The sequence below is a fragment of the Leptidea sinapis genome, chromosome 12 (genome assembly GCF_905404315.1).
Source record: "Leptidea sinapis chromosome 12, ilLepSina1.1, whole genome shotgun sequence".
Taxonomy (NCBI): Eukaryota; Metazoa; Arthropoda; class Insecta; order Lepidoptera; family Pieridae; genus Leptidea; species Leptidea sinapis.
Window position 1 is genome coordinate 5935195 of NC_066276.1, and position 20665 is coordinate 5955859.

General features: G+C 34.4%; 1 protein-coding gene across 3 annotated transcripts in view; it reads left to right on the forward strand.

Moving 5' to 3' along the window:
* The window catches only part of LOC126967134 (synaptotagmin-like protein 4), a 160506-nt gene that overhangs the window by 62200 nt on the left and 77641 nt on the right, over nt 1-20665 (forward strand). The window contains exon 1 of one of the 3 annotated variants that reach the window (XM_050811561.1): nt 14224-14504. The exons of the other annotated variants lie outside the window; for them this stretch is intronic. The gene's annotated coding sequence lies outside the window, so the exon portion shown is untranslated. Of the gene's footprint in view, nt 1-14223; nt 14505-20665 lie in introns of those variants that run through there. 3 annotated transcript variants of the gene reach the window in all.

A 20665-nucleotide genomic window follows, 5' to 3' on the forward strand; every position in this document is an offset into this window, starting at 1 on the left:
TTCAAAAAAAGCGCATACTCCTTCCTTAAAGGCCAGCAAAGCTCCTGTAATTCCTCTGGTGTTGCTAGAGATTGTGGGCGGCGGTGATCACTTAACACCAGGTGACCCGTACGCTCGTTTGTCCTCCAATTCAATAAAAAAAACTGTTTATATCTATCTATTAAACTTTATTATATCAATATGCAGGAGTTTTTTTTTTATATTTGTATACAATATGTCCCTGTTATTTTATCAATAGATTTCTAAAAGGTACAATAGAATTCGACTACCTATGCTGTTTTTGTATGTTGTGACTTCATATCTCGGCCGTTTATCGACCGAATTGAAAATTTTTCTTTCGTTTGATACGTTTCGATTACGGTGAAATAATGGTGTCAAAGTGTTTAGACAGCGTTTTCGTTGAAATATTAAATTAGACGGCTAATATTTTTCGAAACCCCCAACAACGCGACGAAGGACTTTGTTTTAAAATATGTTATGTCAATATGGTGAATCCGACGGGTAGAGTTGCTAAGCGTATGAAGACTATGTACAAAACGTAGTAAGAGTTCATAAACATATTCAATTATGTAGTTTAAATGTATGATAACTCGATACTCAATATTAGATCATTTAACATATGTTTTGGTCACAGTGCTCATTTATGAGTCAACCTTATTCGCAGCATACAAGCTCAAATGGCAATATGTTTGACTTTGTTATTTATGCTGTGATATCGCAAGTAATGTATTAAACCATCATGATTTTAAACAATGCATACGACTAGATAGACTATGACAGCTGTCAAAACGTTGAAAAAAGTTGAGTTTAGAACTAACCTCTATTTTGAGCAAGGCTACGAATACTAACACAAAGTGTCATACAAATAGCGAGTGTAAGACGTAGGTTGTCACGCACACTAAACTAATATTCCTGTCCTGTTTTTATCGGTTGTCTAACAGCAAGAGACTATCTAGACGTATAAATTATCTAAGGCAAAAACTAAGTACTTACTGTAACAAATAGCTTCAGCTCTAAGAGTCAAGTAAATGAAACGAACTCTACATATTTAAAAATAAATAAATAAACGTGATTAAAAAAAATATTAAGTATGTATTTTTTTTATTTTTTAAAATCAAAACACCATCGATATTAAGTACTCTTAAAAATCATCGCTAATTCTAAACTCAATATTTATCGACGTTTTTAGAGTTGTCATAGTCTATCTAGACGTAGGTATTAATGATCTAAGGTTTTTGCTAAGAATTTTGCACTTTTATCTGAATATGTGCTGGTTCACATATAATATTGTGATTGCAAATTCTTGTGAGAGTGCAAATAATTATTGTTAATATCGAAAATGTTTCAATATTTAAACGTTGTTGCCATTATTTTATTTACTGTAACCACAGATTACTTATTCTGTAACCATATTTATTGTTTACCAAAACTAAATAGTTGATAGCGCCCTCTATGTTGCAATAGAAGCCACGAACATTACTAATGTTATGTTTAACCGTACTTTGTGTATCAACGAAAATGCTTGGCTTTCAAGTCTACATAGGTATCACTAGATGGCGTTGTTCAGTACAATTTTATAACTTCTGTAATGTGTCAGTCCCAGTCACATATTGTGATATAAGTAAATAAAACAGCAGCATATAAAACATAATATTATGCGTTCACTCACCGGTTATACCATAGAGCTTACTAATGGTGTAAACGATAACCTACTAAGCTAAGTTTTTTTCAGAAATTCATTTACCACAATAGTTAATAAAAGAATGCATTTTTTGCTGATTTTATTTTGTATTCCATATTTCACTACGAACCTTCTTGATGAAAATCACTGTCCACGTATAAGTAGATCTTTTTTTATATTGAAGATTTTTATGCTGTGATTTTCTATGATTACGAAATTTAAACTAGGGTTAATCTTCAAGGATTCGCAAGAAAAACAAGCAACTTAAGCAAGCACTTAGACGCACTTGTGTAAAATATTAATAAACTAAGTAATAAATATATTTAACATACACCACACTGTCCTAAACTATGTCATAATAAATTAGTGTTGGTAATGATCATCACCTTCGACGAAGTGTATACCGTTTAGGGCTTCCAATAGGATTAGTTTGTAAGTTTTACGTAAGCAGGATGTAAAATAGCTGCTTAAACTCTAGAAATAAAAATAATTATTTTTTAAATTTGAATTTGGAATGTGGATATTATTAGTAAAGGTTTTTATCACCAAGGTGATTATTGACCATCTTTGTATTCAAACTGATACGCCCCGCCCATTACAATGCAGTGCCGATCAGGGTTATTTAAAAACCCAATAATTCTGAGCGGCACTATAATTGGGCTTGTCACCTTGAGACATGAGATGTTAAGTTTCATTTGTCCAATAATTTCACTAGCTACGGCGCCTTTCAGACCGAAACACAACAATGCTTACACATTACTGTTTCACAGCACAAAAAGGCACCGTTGTGGTACCCAAAATCTAGTTGGCATCCTGTGCAAAGGAGCCTCCCACTGGTAGGTCTAACGCTGTGTATCGCTAGGTACCTGAAGTATTTACTTAAATTAGGATATTAGGAAGGTACTTAGTTTTATAAAAAAATGTGATACAACAACATATTATATAGTGATAGGTCTACTACATCCCTCGAACGTTAAAACGTAATATATGTTATATTATTATGTATTGATGATATTATTTATTAAGCTACAAATAATTAATAAAATTGTCACGATGCACTTCTATAATAATGTTCAAATATAAACCTCCAATTATTACATTAATTATAAGTATTTTATAATTTTTGCATCTACACAATTAAACGAACAATTTTTATTTTTATGTTGGACTCACTTATGCATAGTATGAGAGTGTCCAACTCGGTACCGACAAAATTTTAATTACCGAGTGACTTACTTTGAGTTTTACCCAGGAGTCTGTTCTCGAATACTCCACGCATTAAACATTAAAACTTACATTAAAAATAGTTGTCTTATCTACTATTTGACTTTCACAGGGCCCTCAGGACGGGCGAAATATATATAATAGCTGGTCCCTGGTAAAAAAATTGACATTCTAATATAATACTAGTCGCTTCCCAGTTCCCACACCGATATAACCTTAGGTAAGCCGTGTTTATAAATAAAATAATATTATTATTGGTTCAAAATATAAATATCACTGCCACCAGTGCCACCTATCCGGCACTTACATAACTATGTTCGTCGGAGACCGGAGTCACAGTACATACTATATATATTATTATGTCTACTGTGCCGGACTGGTCGCGGCATTTATAATATATTGTGTGTTATATATGTGGGAGTTTCATCTCGAGTCTTACTACATAATATGTCTACTGAGGATGAAGTTATAAAAAGGCATTTATTTTCTCAAAATTGTTTCCTTTAGAATTCTTTTGGTTTTTCAAGAATCCTGAGCGGCACTGCATTGTAATGGGCAGGGCGAATCAATTACCATCAGCTGAACAGGTTTATAATATTGATATAAATTTATGAAGGCATATTGTTCTTTGAGTCGAAGCGAGAGTTTAGTTTTTAGTGACTCAAGCGTATCTGATTTAGAACTAAGACAAAACAATCGTCAGGAAATGTACTAAAGTGTGTCAATGTCGTTTGTGTTTCAAAGTGTGTCGAAGGCGTATTGATGGAGGCGTCATTTATGTTACCGTGGCGTACCTACACCTAGTCAAGGGCGGCAGGTCACGCATATCTTATTAATAATTGCGTTAGTAAACTAGGTAACTTGTTTAGTGTTAAGTTTCATAATGTAGACATCATCATAATGTAGAATGCAAAGGCATTAGGAAGTCTATATTATAAAGCTTAAGATTAGAGTTATTCTTTAATAACAGCGCCATCTAGGGACGACCGAACAGACGAAAAAGGCCTACAGAAAAGTCTGCGATGGCATAATAATGTCTATCTCCTACTATATCCATTTTAATACTTAAAAAAATTACAATTATAAAGCGGTTATCTAAAAACTGTTAACACAAATACGATATTAATTCTTTTTTTTTATTTCATTTGAGCGTACGATTCACCTGATGTTAAGTGATCACCGTCGACCACATTCTTCTGTAATACCAGAAGAATCACAGGAGCGTTATGCGCACTTTTTTTGAAGGTACCCATGTCGTATCGCCCTGGAAACACCGCACAAGGAAACTCATTCCAAAGCTTGGTAATACGTGGAAGAAGGAGGACCACATCCAGATGGTGGGGATGATATTCTAATATGTGCGTGTCGTGCGAAGGTGAACTTCGCCGGCAGGAATCAAGTCATAAAAAGGCATCAAAAGGCATTTCTTTTTAAATTGATTCCTTTATAATTATTTTTGATGTCATTTCTAACACTACCACTGCAATCGGAAACAAATGGCGCTCTGAGAGAAAAGAAGCGGCGCAATAAACTCTCCCAGCATCCTTTTTTCAACTCAAACAGCTCTTCGGAACAATCACCGTGATAAATTCGGTAAGACACACAATGAAGCGACGTGCTGCGCAACGCCAAGTGATCTAGCCGTTCACAAAGCACTGGGTCCCCGACAATAATTAACAATTCGAGCAGCTCTTCGTTGCACGCGGGCAACTGATTCGAGATGATACTGGGATGCACCAGACCAGAGATGACAGCAATACTCCATATGTGGCCGGACCTGCGCTCTATAGCGCGCTAGAATGTGGGCCGGATTGAAGTATTGCCGTGCTCTATTAATGATGCCCCGCTTTTTCGAATCCAGTTTGGCTTTGCCTTCCAAATGACAGCGGAATTGGCAATCGCTAGAGATTTCGAGACCCATACTTCCAATAGTAGGTGAAGCTTTAAGGGAAGTATTGTCTAAGAGCGGTGATACGACAAATGGGGTTTTCTAAGTGGTACACGGGCAAACTTGAGTCTTCTGTTACATTGGACAAGATTAAATTTACCCCATTCCGCGACGCTTTCAAGAGAAGACACAAGTTTCTTCCGGCACTGGTCGAAGATATCCCGAGAGAGATCTGCATGGCCAGTGAATGTTTTTTTTTATTATTTATTTTTTATTTTATACTAAATTTTTTATTATACTTATCTAATATATAAAATTCTCGTGTCACGGTGTATGTAATTGAACTCCTCCGAAACGGCTCGACCGATTTTCGTGAATCTGAGCGTGCGTATCGGCTAGGGTGGAGAAACGGACAACATCTATTTTTCATCCCCCTATATGTTAAGTCCACCCCAAATTTTTTTGAAATTTTTTTTAATCTTTTAAATTATGATTCAGCATTAAAAAATACATACAACTTTAAATTTTCACCCATCTACGATCAACACTTACTTTTGTATCGCGATTTTAATATTATTCTAATTCATCCACAGCCACGCAATAGAGTTGCAATATGGCAATCGAATATAATGATTATTGTAGTACGATAAATTTTATGTACGATATATTTGGTAGGTCTGAGAATCGGTCGTCATCTATTTTAATACCCTAAATATTTTAATTATAGAAATTTTTTATTACTTTATATGGTAATACAACGTTTGCTGGGTCAGCTAGTAATATTATATTATATTCAAATCGTATCAAAATGAAACCTGTTCATTTAATTGTTTTAAAAATAATACTTGCTGTGTGTTCTAAAAGCAATACTGTAAAACGGTAACGGCATGGTACACGGGTAAAAGCTACTATATTACTATGTTTATAAATAAGTACTGTCTTATTCATGATGACTTGGCGGAGATTTAAAACATCGCTAATATACGCTTGTTAAAAAATGGTATTCATAATCGCATATTAGAGCTAAAACGCTCATTATCTCTTCGATAAAGCTGTCGTGACTTATAGTAGCTAGGAACCTTCTTTAAACCTATTCTAAGCACTCGAACGCAAAAAAGCATAGCCGACATCGATCAGCTGTTCGTTAAATAATGTGATAGCTTCCCGCTCAAAGTTGTTGGATATCCGTCATAGATTGACAACCGACAGACTTCAAAACTATGAATTTTGAAGTTTGATTTATTTTTGACATCGACTTTTGACAATTGACAATCCATTGACATTGAAAAGATGTCTGTTTCCATTGACAGTTCCATATATTAGTTAAAATCATGTTTTTTTGTACGAAATGGCAACATTGCGCACTATAGAGACGAATTAGTTATGAGAGATTTATCTAACGAATATGAATAAGGCATTTTATCGAACGTTCGATAGGCTTAAAACACGTTTTAACTAATATAGCTTTACACCTTCGAAAAGCGTTTTATTATGAATAAGTCAGGTAGAGTTAGTAGTACGTTACGTTGCGTTATTATAAGGCTTACAGTCAGGACAAAGTATAGATACTACACAATTACCATACCAATTATTAAAAGTAATGAATTTTAATGACGTCACATAATTAAGAGTTACTCATATTTATCTCAAACAACATTTGTAAATGTTTAATTATGTAATTAAGGTTTCTAATTAAAGAACATATAAGAAACTCAACGGCCAATCTTTTCAATTAAATAGAATATTTTACAATGGCTGTAATATAATATACAACATGTCCCGGGATAGCGTCGACGAGAACCGGAACAAACTTGTGTCTGAAATCGAGACTATGCTTTGCAAAGTCTCGGAATGGGGCAAAATTAAGTCAGACTCAACCCCTAGAAGACACAAGTTTATGCGTTCACCACTAAAAAGTCTCCCTTTGTCGTATCCCCTCGATTCGAGATCACTCCTCTAACTGCCACAGCCTGTATTGGCATACTTGGCGTCGATATATCGAGCGACGTTCAGTTCCGTGGTCACTTGGAAGAGAAGGCCAAACTATCCTCTAAAAAGCTTGGTGTAAGGCGAGACAGTACTTCACTAAAAGCCACCGCCTGCAACTTTAAGCTTGCTTAAGGCGGAAATTCGGCCTCACATGGAGTACTGTTCTCACCTCTGGGCGGGTGCTCCCCAGTACCAGCTTCTTCCATTTGACCGCATACAACGAAGAGCGGCTCGAATCATTGACGATCAAGTCATTTCCGATCGGCTTGATTCCTTAGCATTGCGTAGAGATGTGGGTTCTCTCTGCATCTTCTACCGCATTTATCACGGGGAGTGTTCAGAGGAGCTGTTCGGGTTGATTCCAGTGGCCGAATCCCACCACCGGACATTTCGTGCAAAGTACCATCCGCATCACGTAGACGTCTGGAAGTCCACAACCGCGCGTTTTGTCAACTACCGGCGGCGGACTTCCCGAACACATACAACTTAGGGACCTTCAAGAAAAAAGCATACCTCATCCCACCTTAAAGGCTGGCAACGCATTTCTTGACACACCTGTTGTTGCGGATGTCCATGGGCTGTTGCCTCACCTCTCCCCATCTCGTGAGCCTCTTGCCCGTTTGCCCCCTCTCATATAAAAAAAAATACATAACAAATTAGTTTGTAAGGTCTACATACATTATATGAATTGTGTTTAAATAATATAAATTACTTCATAAAAAATAATAAAGAATAAACTGTATAAATATAAATTATCTTTGGATGCATCAACCTTTGCAGCTTGAATTCATTGTTTGTGTAAGGATGGTTCGTGAACATGATGGTCGTTATTACTGATTAATATTTGCATCCAACAATTATAATGATTTATTAACTATAACAGGTCGACCTGACACCAAAAGCAGCACCCGATCACGAGTTGACGACAGGACCAGCAATCCTTCCATGCGCACATATTTGAGGGAAGGAAACGACTTGGTACACGTCACCGCCGCAAGCAATGCCATTTCAGTGAGCATGACGTACCATGTTATAGCATACCTACGCATAATAACTACATAATAAGTAGTGATATTACTAAGAGTAAAACATAACATGTCTTAAGTTGACAAGCGCAATTGCGATGTCGCCCAGAATTGGGGATTTTCAAGAATTCTGAGTGGCATTGCATTGTATTTGCGGAAATCCATAATTATCCAAATGTTTTGAGTTTTCTTAAGTGTTAATTCAGTGTTTGCCGATTCAACATGTCCTGAGGAGGCATCCTCAGAGACGAAACACGTGTCGAATTGTTTGAAGATAAATATTGGCGGAATTAACACTAAAGAAAACTCAAAACATTTGGATAACGTTGAAACGATGTAAAATTAATGGCGTGAATTAATCAATGTAAAAAAAACATATGTGCGTACACACACGTGGTAGAAATGAAACCTTCAAAAATTTTGGTTTCAAGATTTGGTCAACACTTGGGTAATAATTTTAAGATTTGTATTGTGCATGAACCTCTAAACTGCATATGAAGTCCTGGTACATGTTGCTAGGATGACACATTATTTCAACAGCTATGAAAGACATTACGTCTTGCGCATGACGTCAAAATATATTAAGTTATACTCGTGTCATGCATAAGACAATCTCTTCTTCAACTATGATCGCCTGGTACCAAATCACTGTATCTGTCTCTGCTTATTTTTACAGTCCGTTTTTCGTTTCATCGACTTTCAAATCACAACAATTCTAAAGAAGTATTCAGTTCAAAAATAAGACGGCTGGTCTCCATCAGTGGCAAACATAATTCACTATCCAAGTGTAACTATGTACCTAATGAATTATGTTAAAAATTAGTACATGAGTGTAACTTTTATTTTATTGAGACGCGTTTTTTATTGAACAAAGGACTCTTTTTATGAAAATAAGGGACGAGACGAGCTGGAAGTTCAGTTGATGGTAATTAATAAGCCCTGCCCTACTACAATGTAGTGCCGCTCAGGATTCTTGAAAAACACAAAAATTCTGATGTCTCTCTCATTGGCCCAGTAATTTCACTAGCTACGTAATACTACTACTACTTTTACTTAAGGCAAACAGGATTATATTAAACGCCAACAAAAGCCTTTAGCTTCATGTCACAAAAAATTACAGTAACATTGCTAGTTTCTTCATCTTCATGGAGTGAACTAGCATTATTTTATTATGACGTAGGACATTTCCGTTTTATGTCTGGGCGTACAGCGTACGTGTGTAAAGTCGTAGTGACATCGAGATGAAAACTCTAATCAAATTTGTTTTGATAGCAAGTTTGATGCCACTATTAAATGCGTTTCACTAATTATTTATTTATTTACCAATAACTTATTACGAGTCACTTAAATAAATGTAAAAATTGTAAAGAATGACACTTTCGCATATTTTGGCTGACGTTGATGTCTTTTGTATGAATCGTTTCGGGACTCCAACAACTATATTTTTATGAATTAAATACGGCCTATACTTAGATATTTCTAATTGACAAAAATAGTAAAACTGATCGAAGGCTTTTAATTGACAGACCATCTAAAGAGTCACTTGATGGTATGTGATAAGAGAACTGTAAATATTATTCGTTCGAGCAAATATATTTACTTTACGTTAAGTTATTTGAATTTATTTTAAACGATTTCAAGGTTGAATGTCAATTTTTAAAATTAGATTCTCTTATTTTAGCCAACAAGTGAAGCTGAAACGTGTAAATCAAACTGCACAGCAATTACTTTGTATTTCGTTGATTTTGTCCAATAACAAAAATATATCTCATCTTTATTCCGTAAACAAATATTTGCTCTTTCTTGTTGAACTAGCAAAACTAATGAATATTTCGATTTTTTATTACAATAAGGGACGAGATGAGCAGGACATTCAGCTGATGGTAATTGATACGTCCTGCCCATTACAATGTAGTGCCGCTCAAGATTCTTGAAAATTACAAACATTATGATCGGTTTAAGCTTAATCGGCACGTTGTCCCAGTAATTTCACTAGTTACCCTTTAGACCGAAACAAAACAATGCTTACACATTTCTGCTTCACGGCAGAAATAGGCGCCGTTGTTGGTACCCATAATGTAACCGGCATCCTGTGCAAAGGAGCCTCCCACTGGTAAAAGATGATTCTTATTTGGATGTAAAAATAAATAATTTTCTCCTCTTCAGATAAATATATGATGAAGATCTGAGTTTACTCTTCCTTTTTTGAGGACGGTTAAAAAAGTAATTAATGTATCATATTCTAGTGTTTGTATAATCCACTTCACAACAATAGGAGCAGATAACCTTCAGTCAAAACGCTTCATAAGCCAACGACAAAAAGTAGAATCGTCGGTAAAATAATGAGGATTTTTTGTAGACGTCACGGTTAACAGAATAATTTATACAATCACCGTCACGCTTCGAGCGGCAGGAAGATGGTTAAAAATAACCATAGCGCACATATTTTAAATATTATTTAATTGTTAATTAATGAATCCTACATCTTAATATATATAAATGTCCTGATGTTTGTTTCAAGTGAACTCTTAAACCAATGAACGGATTTTAATGGGGATTACATCATGGAGTGCAACTTAAGAGATAGGATAGTTTTATTTTGATTTTGGACCCATTATTATTATTTCCAATATTTGTTGAATTTATTGACGCACGGTTTGACAGTTCTGCTGTGAAACAATTTGATTATAACAACAGGGATTATATTTTACAAAATAATTCTTGACGTTATGAAATATTATTGACAAATTCATAAAAAAATAATTTTTATTTTTATCAGTAATAATATTGTAAATTTCCTTGAATTAAGGGTTTTACCCTTAATTAGGCGCATGGGGTATCAGGGATAGCAGAAGTACTTTAATGTTACACCCCCTTATTCATAATAGTGTGCTTAAAACATTGCTAATTCTCACTCTGTCTTCTTCTATTGACCTAAGTCAGAATGAGAAAAAACACTCCTAAGCGGCTGTTTAAAGTTAAAGAATAAGGGGGATAATGTTCTGTATTATGTATACTATGTAAAATGCTTGCGTGTGTAATTATAACAAGGATTTAACGTTGGTTAACAATGTAATACAGCTTACTAAAAGAGAGCATCCGCGAAGCAAATTTGGCTTTGTCTTCCAGATGACCGCGGAAATGGTAATCACTCGTGATTTGGAAACCCAGAATTCCAATACTAGCCGAGACTTTGAGGAAAGTGTTGTCCAAGAGCGGTGATAGGACAAATGGGTTTTAGTTTTAAACTAAGATAATAACGTCTAGATAGTCTCTGGCTGTTAGACAACCGATAAAAAGAGGCCAGGTATATTAGTTTAGTGAGCGTGACAAGCTACGTCTTACACTCGCGATTTGTATGACACTTTGTATTAGTGTGCGTGAATTGCTTAAAATAATAAGTCTATTTTTTTCGACGTTTCCACACTGTCATAGTCTATCTAGACGTATAAATAATCTTAGGTTGTATACACGGTCGACTAAAAAAAGAAGGACTCCGCGCCGTGATATTAGCAAGTGAAGCATGTTTATGCTAGCGTGTGTGCGGTTGCTTATACAATTTTTTCTGCCTTAAATAATCATATATGGCCACAAATACTTTTATAGTATCGTTTTTACAATTTTTCACAACGCACGACGGCATATTTAAAATATTTTATTGCGACGCAAACTGATCTGTCAGATGATGGCAACTCTTATAGTGGCGACCGATCGGCATGTATTAGCGTAAGTGTGTGCGTGGGTCTATGTATTTACTCGTTTACCGGCTTGTTTGGTGCGTCACTAATATGTAAAGTGACACGGAGTCCTTTTTTTACTCGTCCGTGGTTGTAAACTGTTCTCTTTCTCTGAGTTTATATACAATAATAGTATTGTTTTGGTTGCCATGGTGATAACCCCTTATAGTCGCCCACCTGCGCCCGCGGTGATACCACGATATCGATTTTAGACAGCGTTGAGTAATTAGATAAGAAAAAACAAATGTTATAACTATATTTACAATACTATGACTACATAAAATTAAAACTATCATTACGGGGAAGCCTACCAAGAATACTGGCAGCATTTCCGCGTTGGATAGCTTGGCTGATCCGTTGACCGAAATAGCTGTAAGCGCTTGGGTTTCCAGTAGCCTTATTGAGGCGCGAAGATAGGACTTTGTACATTCTCCGCGCTGCTGGATGTAAAAATCATCATTTCTTGGTTGTAAAAATAAATAAACGAACAAAATAATGCGAACCGTCAGTGGAAGGCTGTTCAGGGTCCAGGCGTCTCATAAAAGTGACAGGTGGCCCAAGACCTGGTATAGACCATACCTTTGATATAGAATTAGTTTGGGTATTCAAAGGAGTTATGTTGTTGATTGCATCTTTTTCTATTTTGTATTTATAATTAAATAATTGTTGAATGTTTTCTTTTAGAATAATTTGTACCAAATTGATTCATTTTTTATAAAGGACCCCCTCCTATTAAACGAGCAAGAGGCTTACATGATGGAAAGTAGTGAGTTAGCTGCCCATGGACATCCACAAAACCAAGAGACGTGTCAAGAGATGCGTTCCCGGCCCAAAAAAACATACCGCCGAATTGACCTCATCCTTTTTTGAAGTCGGTTAAAAATAACACTTCTACTTTTTACATGAATAATAATAATGAATACACGTCCGTAAACACGTGAAACATACTAGTCTAAAGGATATTTAGCACAATCTAGCAGCCCACGTGATTTGGCAAAGCTTTTATGAGATTAATGCCTCTTTTGTAATGGAGGTACGAGGCCATTCAGAGCTGTGTAAGCCACCACTGCGTATGTGGTGGGTGTTCGTCCTACGTACATCCGATACACACAAAGAAAACTTCATTTTCGTTCTCTGCGGGTCTTATACCTAGTTGTTTGGTCTAGTTGCAAGTTCATTGTTCCCGAGAGCTTTATTTTCAGAAGAACGTAACCGCCTTAATTTTTGAGAATTGGTCCTCGGTACAGGTAAGCCGTTTTGTGCTCACGGCTCGGAGCACTTACGACCTTTGAATATTCAGCCGGGTTTTGTTGTTGCGTTGAGACGAGGTGAGTCAAGCGCTAGTTAAGTGTCGAGTCGATAAATCTATATCGATAATCATTTTTAACCGATAATTTATGCAGTAATCAAAATCAGTGATAATATGACTATTCATGTCGGACTTTATTTAGTATTTTTTAAGCCATTTCAAGTTATCTGGTACTTTTTATTAAGAGTTTAAAGTAACCTTAATAAATAGAATAATTCCTGTACATTTGAATTAAGGTAAGTTTAAAAAAAATATGTCACTCCATTAGTTTAATTACAAAGTTTAGTAACAGTTTTGTTTTATTTTCTAAGTGTTATTATCATTATTTGATTAATGTTTGCTCATAGGTATTTTTTTTAATATTCTATAGAAACCCTTGAGCCTCCTCCGTAGAACACCAAATGTCCCTAACCTGTGAAACTTGTATCCAGAAAGGTCCCTAAAGGTTTACTTCATCATCCCATCTTCTCATTTTTTATTATAATCGCAAGAAAAGAGAAGAAGTAAAGAGTATAAAACTTGCCAACTATACACAAATAAAACTACATGAATCTTAGAATAATAATAATATTTGTTATATTGGACAAACAGAGAGCCAAAGTAACAAAAGTAAGTAAAACTTTTGAGTAGATATTAATAATTATTCATGAATGATGGTAAATTTTATATGTATTATATTTATAATACTTATGTCATAAATTTAAAGTATTAAAACAAAAACTATCTATATCTAGGCTGTTAATTAAGGTTTTTATTGGTTTATTAGAGAGTTATCGATGTTTAAAAAAATGTAGTTTAAATATTTTATTCAGTTCTGGGTGTAAAGTAAAGTAAAACTCTATTACATAATTTCTATGAGTGGATTTCTATGAATGGCCCATCCATATTCAATAAATATATTTGGTAAAAATCCTAAGTTTTAACTTATCTCTTCATAATTTTACCAGTGGGTTCCAAAACAGCGCCTATTTCTGCCGTGAAGCAGTAATGTGTAAAAATTACTGTGTTTCGGTCTGAAGGGCGCCGTAGCTAGTGAAATTACTGGGCAAATGAGATTTAACAACTTATGTCTCAAGGTGACGAGCGCAATTGTAGTGCCGCTCAGTATTTATGGATTTTTCAAGAATCCTGAGCGGCACTGCATTGTAATGGGCAGAGCGTATCAATTACCATCAGCTAAACGTCCTGCTCGTATCGTCCCTTATTTTCATAAAAAAAATGTAAATAACAAAATATGTATTTATCGATAAGTAGCAACACTATATCGGCAAGCGCAGCAGTTGACCAGCACTACTCGGCACTCGCGAGTCACGACGCGGCACACATCCGCTTGCGCGCTCCGCTCAGCGCCCGTTTACAAACCGCGAGCCTTACGACAACCCCATTTTTAATTTAAATTCAGCCAGTGATAAATAAAAAATGAATATTACCATGAAGTTTATTGTGTAAATAATATTTTGTGAACTTGTGTTATTCTTATAGTTATCGACATTTTATTAGCACGCGTGACTTGTTTGACAGTTTACTTTTAGTTACAAAGTTCATTTTATGTTTCCTGTGTTTTTGTGTTACAATATATTTGTGTCGGTGTACAGAGAAGCCGTTATAGGCTTTAAATGAAGCCATATTCATTTACTTCCCCTGTTAAAATGTAAGGAGACTACTTGTACTAACGACTAATTGGATATAGCACTTTTCTGATTCATATGTTCAGCAAATTTTATTATAATCCTAATCTATACAATTCGGTTAGCGAATATAAAGCCTAGCTAGATATCCACGAAGCCTAACAGTGATAATTGTAAGATCCAAGCCTTTAGGCTTAAAAAAAACGAATGAATTTTCTCTTAAGATATTATGTTGGCGATCATAATTACGATGATTTAAGTTAATTTAAGAGTTAATTTGGTGTAAAATAGAGTTATGTAGCTACTTCCCATTTGATAACATGAAAAACATCTATATTTACCAGTGGGATGCTCTTTTGCACAGGATTCCGGCTAGATTATGGGTACCACAAGGGTGCCTATTTCTGTCGTGAAGCAGTAATGTGTAAACATTACTGTGGTTCTGAAGAGCGAAGTAGCTAGTGAAATAACTGGGCAAATGAGACTTAACATCTTATGTCTCAAGGTGACGAGCGGAATTGTAGTGCCGCTCAGATTTTTTTGTTTTTTCAAGAATCCTGAGCGGCACTGTATTGTAATGGGCAGGGTTGCTTTGCTCGTCTCGGCCTTATTATATACTATTAATACTATTATTATTAATACTGATTTTAAATATTCACAGTTTTGTGAAATTAACATTGTGTTTTAAAATCGACGTTTCGCTTAATGTTTCTTTAATTTTATTGAATATCGTTGTGCAAGTTTCGTGACGATAAAATTTGTAAGTTGTGTTCAAATCGGCAGAATACGACAATCAAAGGTTATATTTTATAACAATTGAAAGGCTTGAACGAGTCCCGTAACGAATGAGTACCAAATCAATTTGAGCATGATTTTTAAATGATGATGTAACTCTTTAAGACAAAAATATATTTGAGCGCTTTAAGTTCGTGTTAACGAACTCCACTATACTCGATTACCATGAAATTTGGAGAGCTTTTTTTGCTTATCATCCACGGACAAATGGGGCTCACGTCTTCGTACTTCATTGCAGAACACGACCACGCGATGCGCTGTTTGGCAGAAATAGTAGATTGTTAACCGAGGGTCGAAAGAATCAATTCCCGAGGTATTTAGACTATAGTCCGAGTAGGAATTGTATTTTTTACTCGTTTTATTCTACTTTTCATTTCGAATATGAGGAAAATAAAACTATTTGTTTATCTAAACTATTCATAGATAATATGTAATAATATTAGTAGTACCTTTTTAAAATTAATTGTCAAATTAGGACAATTTGTCGACTTTTTGAATTTTAAATATGGAACTCACCGCGTAATTGTTGCGGCTTATTCCGCTCAAAGAAGTTTGTGCTAAGTTCACACTGGCTGTTTAGAAAGTCACATGGCCGCAGCATTTTTTTTTATTAGTTTTTCTTTTACATATAACTCTTCACAGCTGACAGCAGTTCTATTTTTTAAGTTCATTCCGGCCCTTGGGTGGGAAGTAATTTGTATAAGTTTTTCCCTCTCTGTGGAGGGAAACAACATTTTCTACCCAATAAACGGATCAAAACAACAATACTTTCCGAGTATGAGAAATGAAAAATATAGTTCTATATGTACTTTTATACAGGAAAAATATAGTTCTATATGTACTTTTATACAGGATGGTTTTTTGAGGAGGCGGTGATGGCTAAGTCGGAAACTACAAGTAAGTTAGTTAATTAGAGAAAAGTTGTAAAACAAGTCATGCCCTAGATTTATAAGAAAACAATAAATGCATATTAAGTTTTTTAAAATTTCTTGAACTTTTGACGGAAATCGACCCGAATGAGGTGAGTTTTCTTCCGTGTAAAAATAATAAAACAAAAAATTTGGTATTTACTTTCATTTTAAGTAATACATATCTTTGTAAAGTTTGATCCTTATTAGCAACAGTGTTTATTGGTTCAATAATACAGGATGTATTTTTTTTTTAAATCATTCGGACCGATTTCCGTCTAAAGTTCAAGAAATTTTAAGAAACTAAATTATATGCAGTTATTGTTTTCTTATAAATCAAGGGGATTACTCTTTTTTCCGACTTTTCTCTAAGAGTCGTAGTTTACGACTTGGCCATCACCGCCCTTCTCAAAAACCACACTGTTAATTTTCAGATGTCAAGTTTCATTTGCCCAGTAATTACACTAGCTACGGCGCCCTTCAGATCGAAACACGGTAATGTTTACACATTACTGCTTCACAGCAGAAATAGGCGCCGGCCGTTGTGGTACCCATAATCTGGGTCACTAGCTACGGCGCCGTTCAGATCGAATCACAGTAATGCTTACACATTACTGCTTCACGGCAGAAATAGGCGTCGTTGTGGTATACATAATCTAGCCCGCTTCCTGTGCAAAGGAGCCTCCCACTGGTAATCAATGCTGTAGGCAATGACGGTCTATACATAATAGAGCATCATTGGCTGTAGGTATAATATGTAATTCACTTGATTGTATGAAACGTGCAGTCATTGATAGATTGACAGATGACGGCTACAATCTTGTAAAAATCGGAGATAGCCGAAATCCACTACGTTTTAAGCAACTGTTCGCTTTCAAAATCAGCCGGATTATACTTCGTCGCCATATTATTGTATTTACTATGTATTTCAAACTTATGTCAAATTACTACGACTACTAAACTAAATTTCAATTTTTACTTAGGCAGTCTCGCCTCTCATTACGTAGTATTTACATCCTCTTTGGACGTACAGTGTTACCTTCGCCCTTTCTGAGTTTCTGTCATTTTGCAGCTAAAAGCCTGTTATAACCCTGATTAACTTAAGCTCGAAAGTTCATAATGAATGCAAGAAGGTATTTATAATAAATAATTACATTTAGAGTAAAATAAAATACAATTATCTCTCATATTCGATAAGTAGGTCCTTATTGCCCCCAAATGGGGCTTGTTGGTGACCAATTAGCGCTCTAGGGTAATAATGTATATAGAAAAGCCCTAGGCGGTAAGTAATTAAAAAATACTCTTCACTCTTTGAAAAAGTTCGCGTACATCTAACCATCATATTACTGGCAATAGACATCATGCATTCAGCCCAATGATAGAAGAGGTCGCTTCGCTATTCAGCCTTGTCTTATTATGGGTATAATAGTCATCAATTTTAAATGTCGAACGGCGAAGCTCAATTTCAGTTTTTAAAAAAAGTAGATAAAAGGCGGGAAACGAAAACTTTTACTTATAATATTGATTTTTTTGGGTTTTTTTTTATAATTACGTTAAATAGGAATTACGCTAATTAGGAAAAAAACATGAGTTCTGCAAGTGATGAAGATAAATTCTGCACTCCTGATTCAATGAAAATGGAAGCTGAAGCAGCAATTAACAATATTTTATTATTGTAATGCCAGTTTTTTTCTACTTTCCTCACAATCGAGATGTAAAGCAGTTAGACATAGGTTATAAAAATTAATAAGTACTTGTAGAAACTGTAAATTAAAGCTTTTTTGATGGTTTGTATACGTTACTTTGATACGTATGTTATTTTTGAAGTTTTACTTCTTTAGGCGCGTTATTAAAATAATTATGAGAGTGAAATTTTAAGATGCGCGCGCATCACTGTAACACAAATTAACAGGTTGAAGTTGGTTCCTGAAATTTTCTGACGTTTGCGTCATTCATTATTTCTTTTTTGGTTTCTTCGTCCATTATTTGGACAGGCAATAGGATGAAGTCCATACAGCCGTATTCATTATTTAATAATTAATTGTCAAAGCCATCTTTTCAAGGTTTTTACAAAATTGTTCTCTCTAGTAAAGTAGAATAACACGAGGAATAAATCATTTTAAATCAATTCAAAGAAGTATGACTTCTTGCTTGCATACATAAGTACACACACACTTTTATTATACCTTTTAATATTCTGTTGATTTTAAGCTGTACATTATGTAGTAATTTATATACACGTGGAACTAAAAGAATATCTTATTGCAGTCGGAGAAACAACTAACGAAGCTTAAACCAAATGTATTTCACAATATACCAATAAGATTAACAATTATTATTATTCCGTTCTGTTCGTGATCGTGATATTCGTGTTGTAAGTGAACATTTCCTGCGCTGTCCCACCCGAACAGAACTATCGCACTCACCGAACCGTTCATTCGTATCTCAACACTATAATCTTAGTGAATAGAAAGCTGCAACGGACATATTCTAGAAATAACACTTATTATAAGACGTGCAATTAAAATATGTAACCTTTTTGGTCTTAGCTTGTGAAATTCGAAAATTAAATTTAAAATTAACTCGATTGTTGTACAAGGACGTCTGAAGAAACTCACGGACGAAATTGGATTCAAATATTTTTATTCCAAATATAATTTAAAGGAAGTAAAAATTTAAATTTTCGCCTTTCTACGATCTACAACTATTTTTGTATCACGATTTTTATATTATTCTGTTCGATCCACCAAACCGATATAGGGTTGCAAGATGGCAATCGAATACAATAATTGTAGTACGATATATTTGGTAGGTCTGAGAATCGGTTGCATCAAAATTTTAATAATTGATTTTTTTAATTTGTTACATAGCAAAACGACGTTTGCTGGTTCAGCTAGTAATTAATATAATTTCTGGAAAATTCATTATTGTGACGTAACGGTCAATAATTTGTATATTTTTCTTACAATGATGCTCTTGGATCCAAGTTCTAAATACCGTGAGAGGGCTTCTACCGTCTCTATTTACACCATGGGCACATGACACTTAACATCTTATGTCTCAAGGTGACGAGCGCAGTTGTAGTGCCGCTCAGAATTTTTGGGTTTTTCCATAATCCTGAGCGGCACTGCATTGTAATGGGCAGTATCAATTACCATCAGCTGAACGTCAAGCTCGTCTCGTCACTTATTTTCATAAAAAAAAAGTGTGTGTGTAATCTTTACGCGCGATTGAAGTAAAACTTAATAATAATTAATTAAGGAATAATTAACAGATACGCTTATATATCACATGAAATAAAAAATTGTTACCAAATAAGCATATAGATTTTTTGCTATTTTTTTTTCTCGGAAACGCTAACGATATGACTTCCATCTTTGAGCAAAGTTGGCATTTTCTCTACCTAAAATAAAAGAATGCCTTTATAATAATTAATATTATTTAATCAAGTGAGATTTTATATATTTTACAAAGAATGATATAATGTTATATTTTGATATTAATATTCATCAGAAAATAAACACTTAAACTTTATACAGGTCAGGTATTTATCAGGTTCTTGATTTTCACTTTTTTGCTTATTTATTGATGAAATAGTAAAATGTTCCTGGGATTTCGCCATTTTATTTGACTGATTATTATTTTCATTTTATATTCTATTTATAATTCATTAATACCATTCGCACATTTTTAAATATTCACTCATTAAATAAAATAATTGATTGTAAGAAATTGAAGGTTATATTAGCACATATTAATATGACGTTGTTATTGAATATTAACGAATATGGCTGTATGGTCTCGAACCCTTTGCCTATTCTAATAATCTACGATGAAACCAAAAACAAATTAACGAATGTCGCAAATGCTGATTACTTTTATATTATTTATTACAAAAGTAGTAATAAATAAGCAAATAATACACTTGGAGATTTTCAAAAATATTACTGAGCATAAGGAAATGTTTTTTTAAAAACCATAAAATTATAACGGCTTAAAAAATTGTTTCAATTGACTTTTTTACTGAGCGTTACTTCCGTCAGAAAAAATTTCTAAGTAACCCCCTAGTCGCGCCTTAAGAAGATTTACTTAAAAATAAAATAGAAAGTATGATTGTACTTAATAAGAAAATCGCGTTTAATATTATAAAACCGAACTTAAATTTGAAAATAAATCTCAATAATGTAGAATACATTCTATAACAATACAAAGCCAATATAAATAAAAAAATACACGCAAAAATACACTTAAATATATTTATTGCATTTATTTTTTTTAGTTTATAATGACGTGTAGCATACGAGCCGCTCACATGTAGAAGGCGCTATAGAAACTTCTACTTTACTTTTCAACTTCAATTTCTAAATTTTCCACAACATACGTATAAGTATATTCTCCATATAGGTTTTAATTATTTATTTCGATAAGTTTTCAAATAATGCATCGCATTTCAGTAAACCGATGATGAATAGAAGAAAATT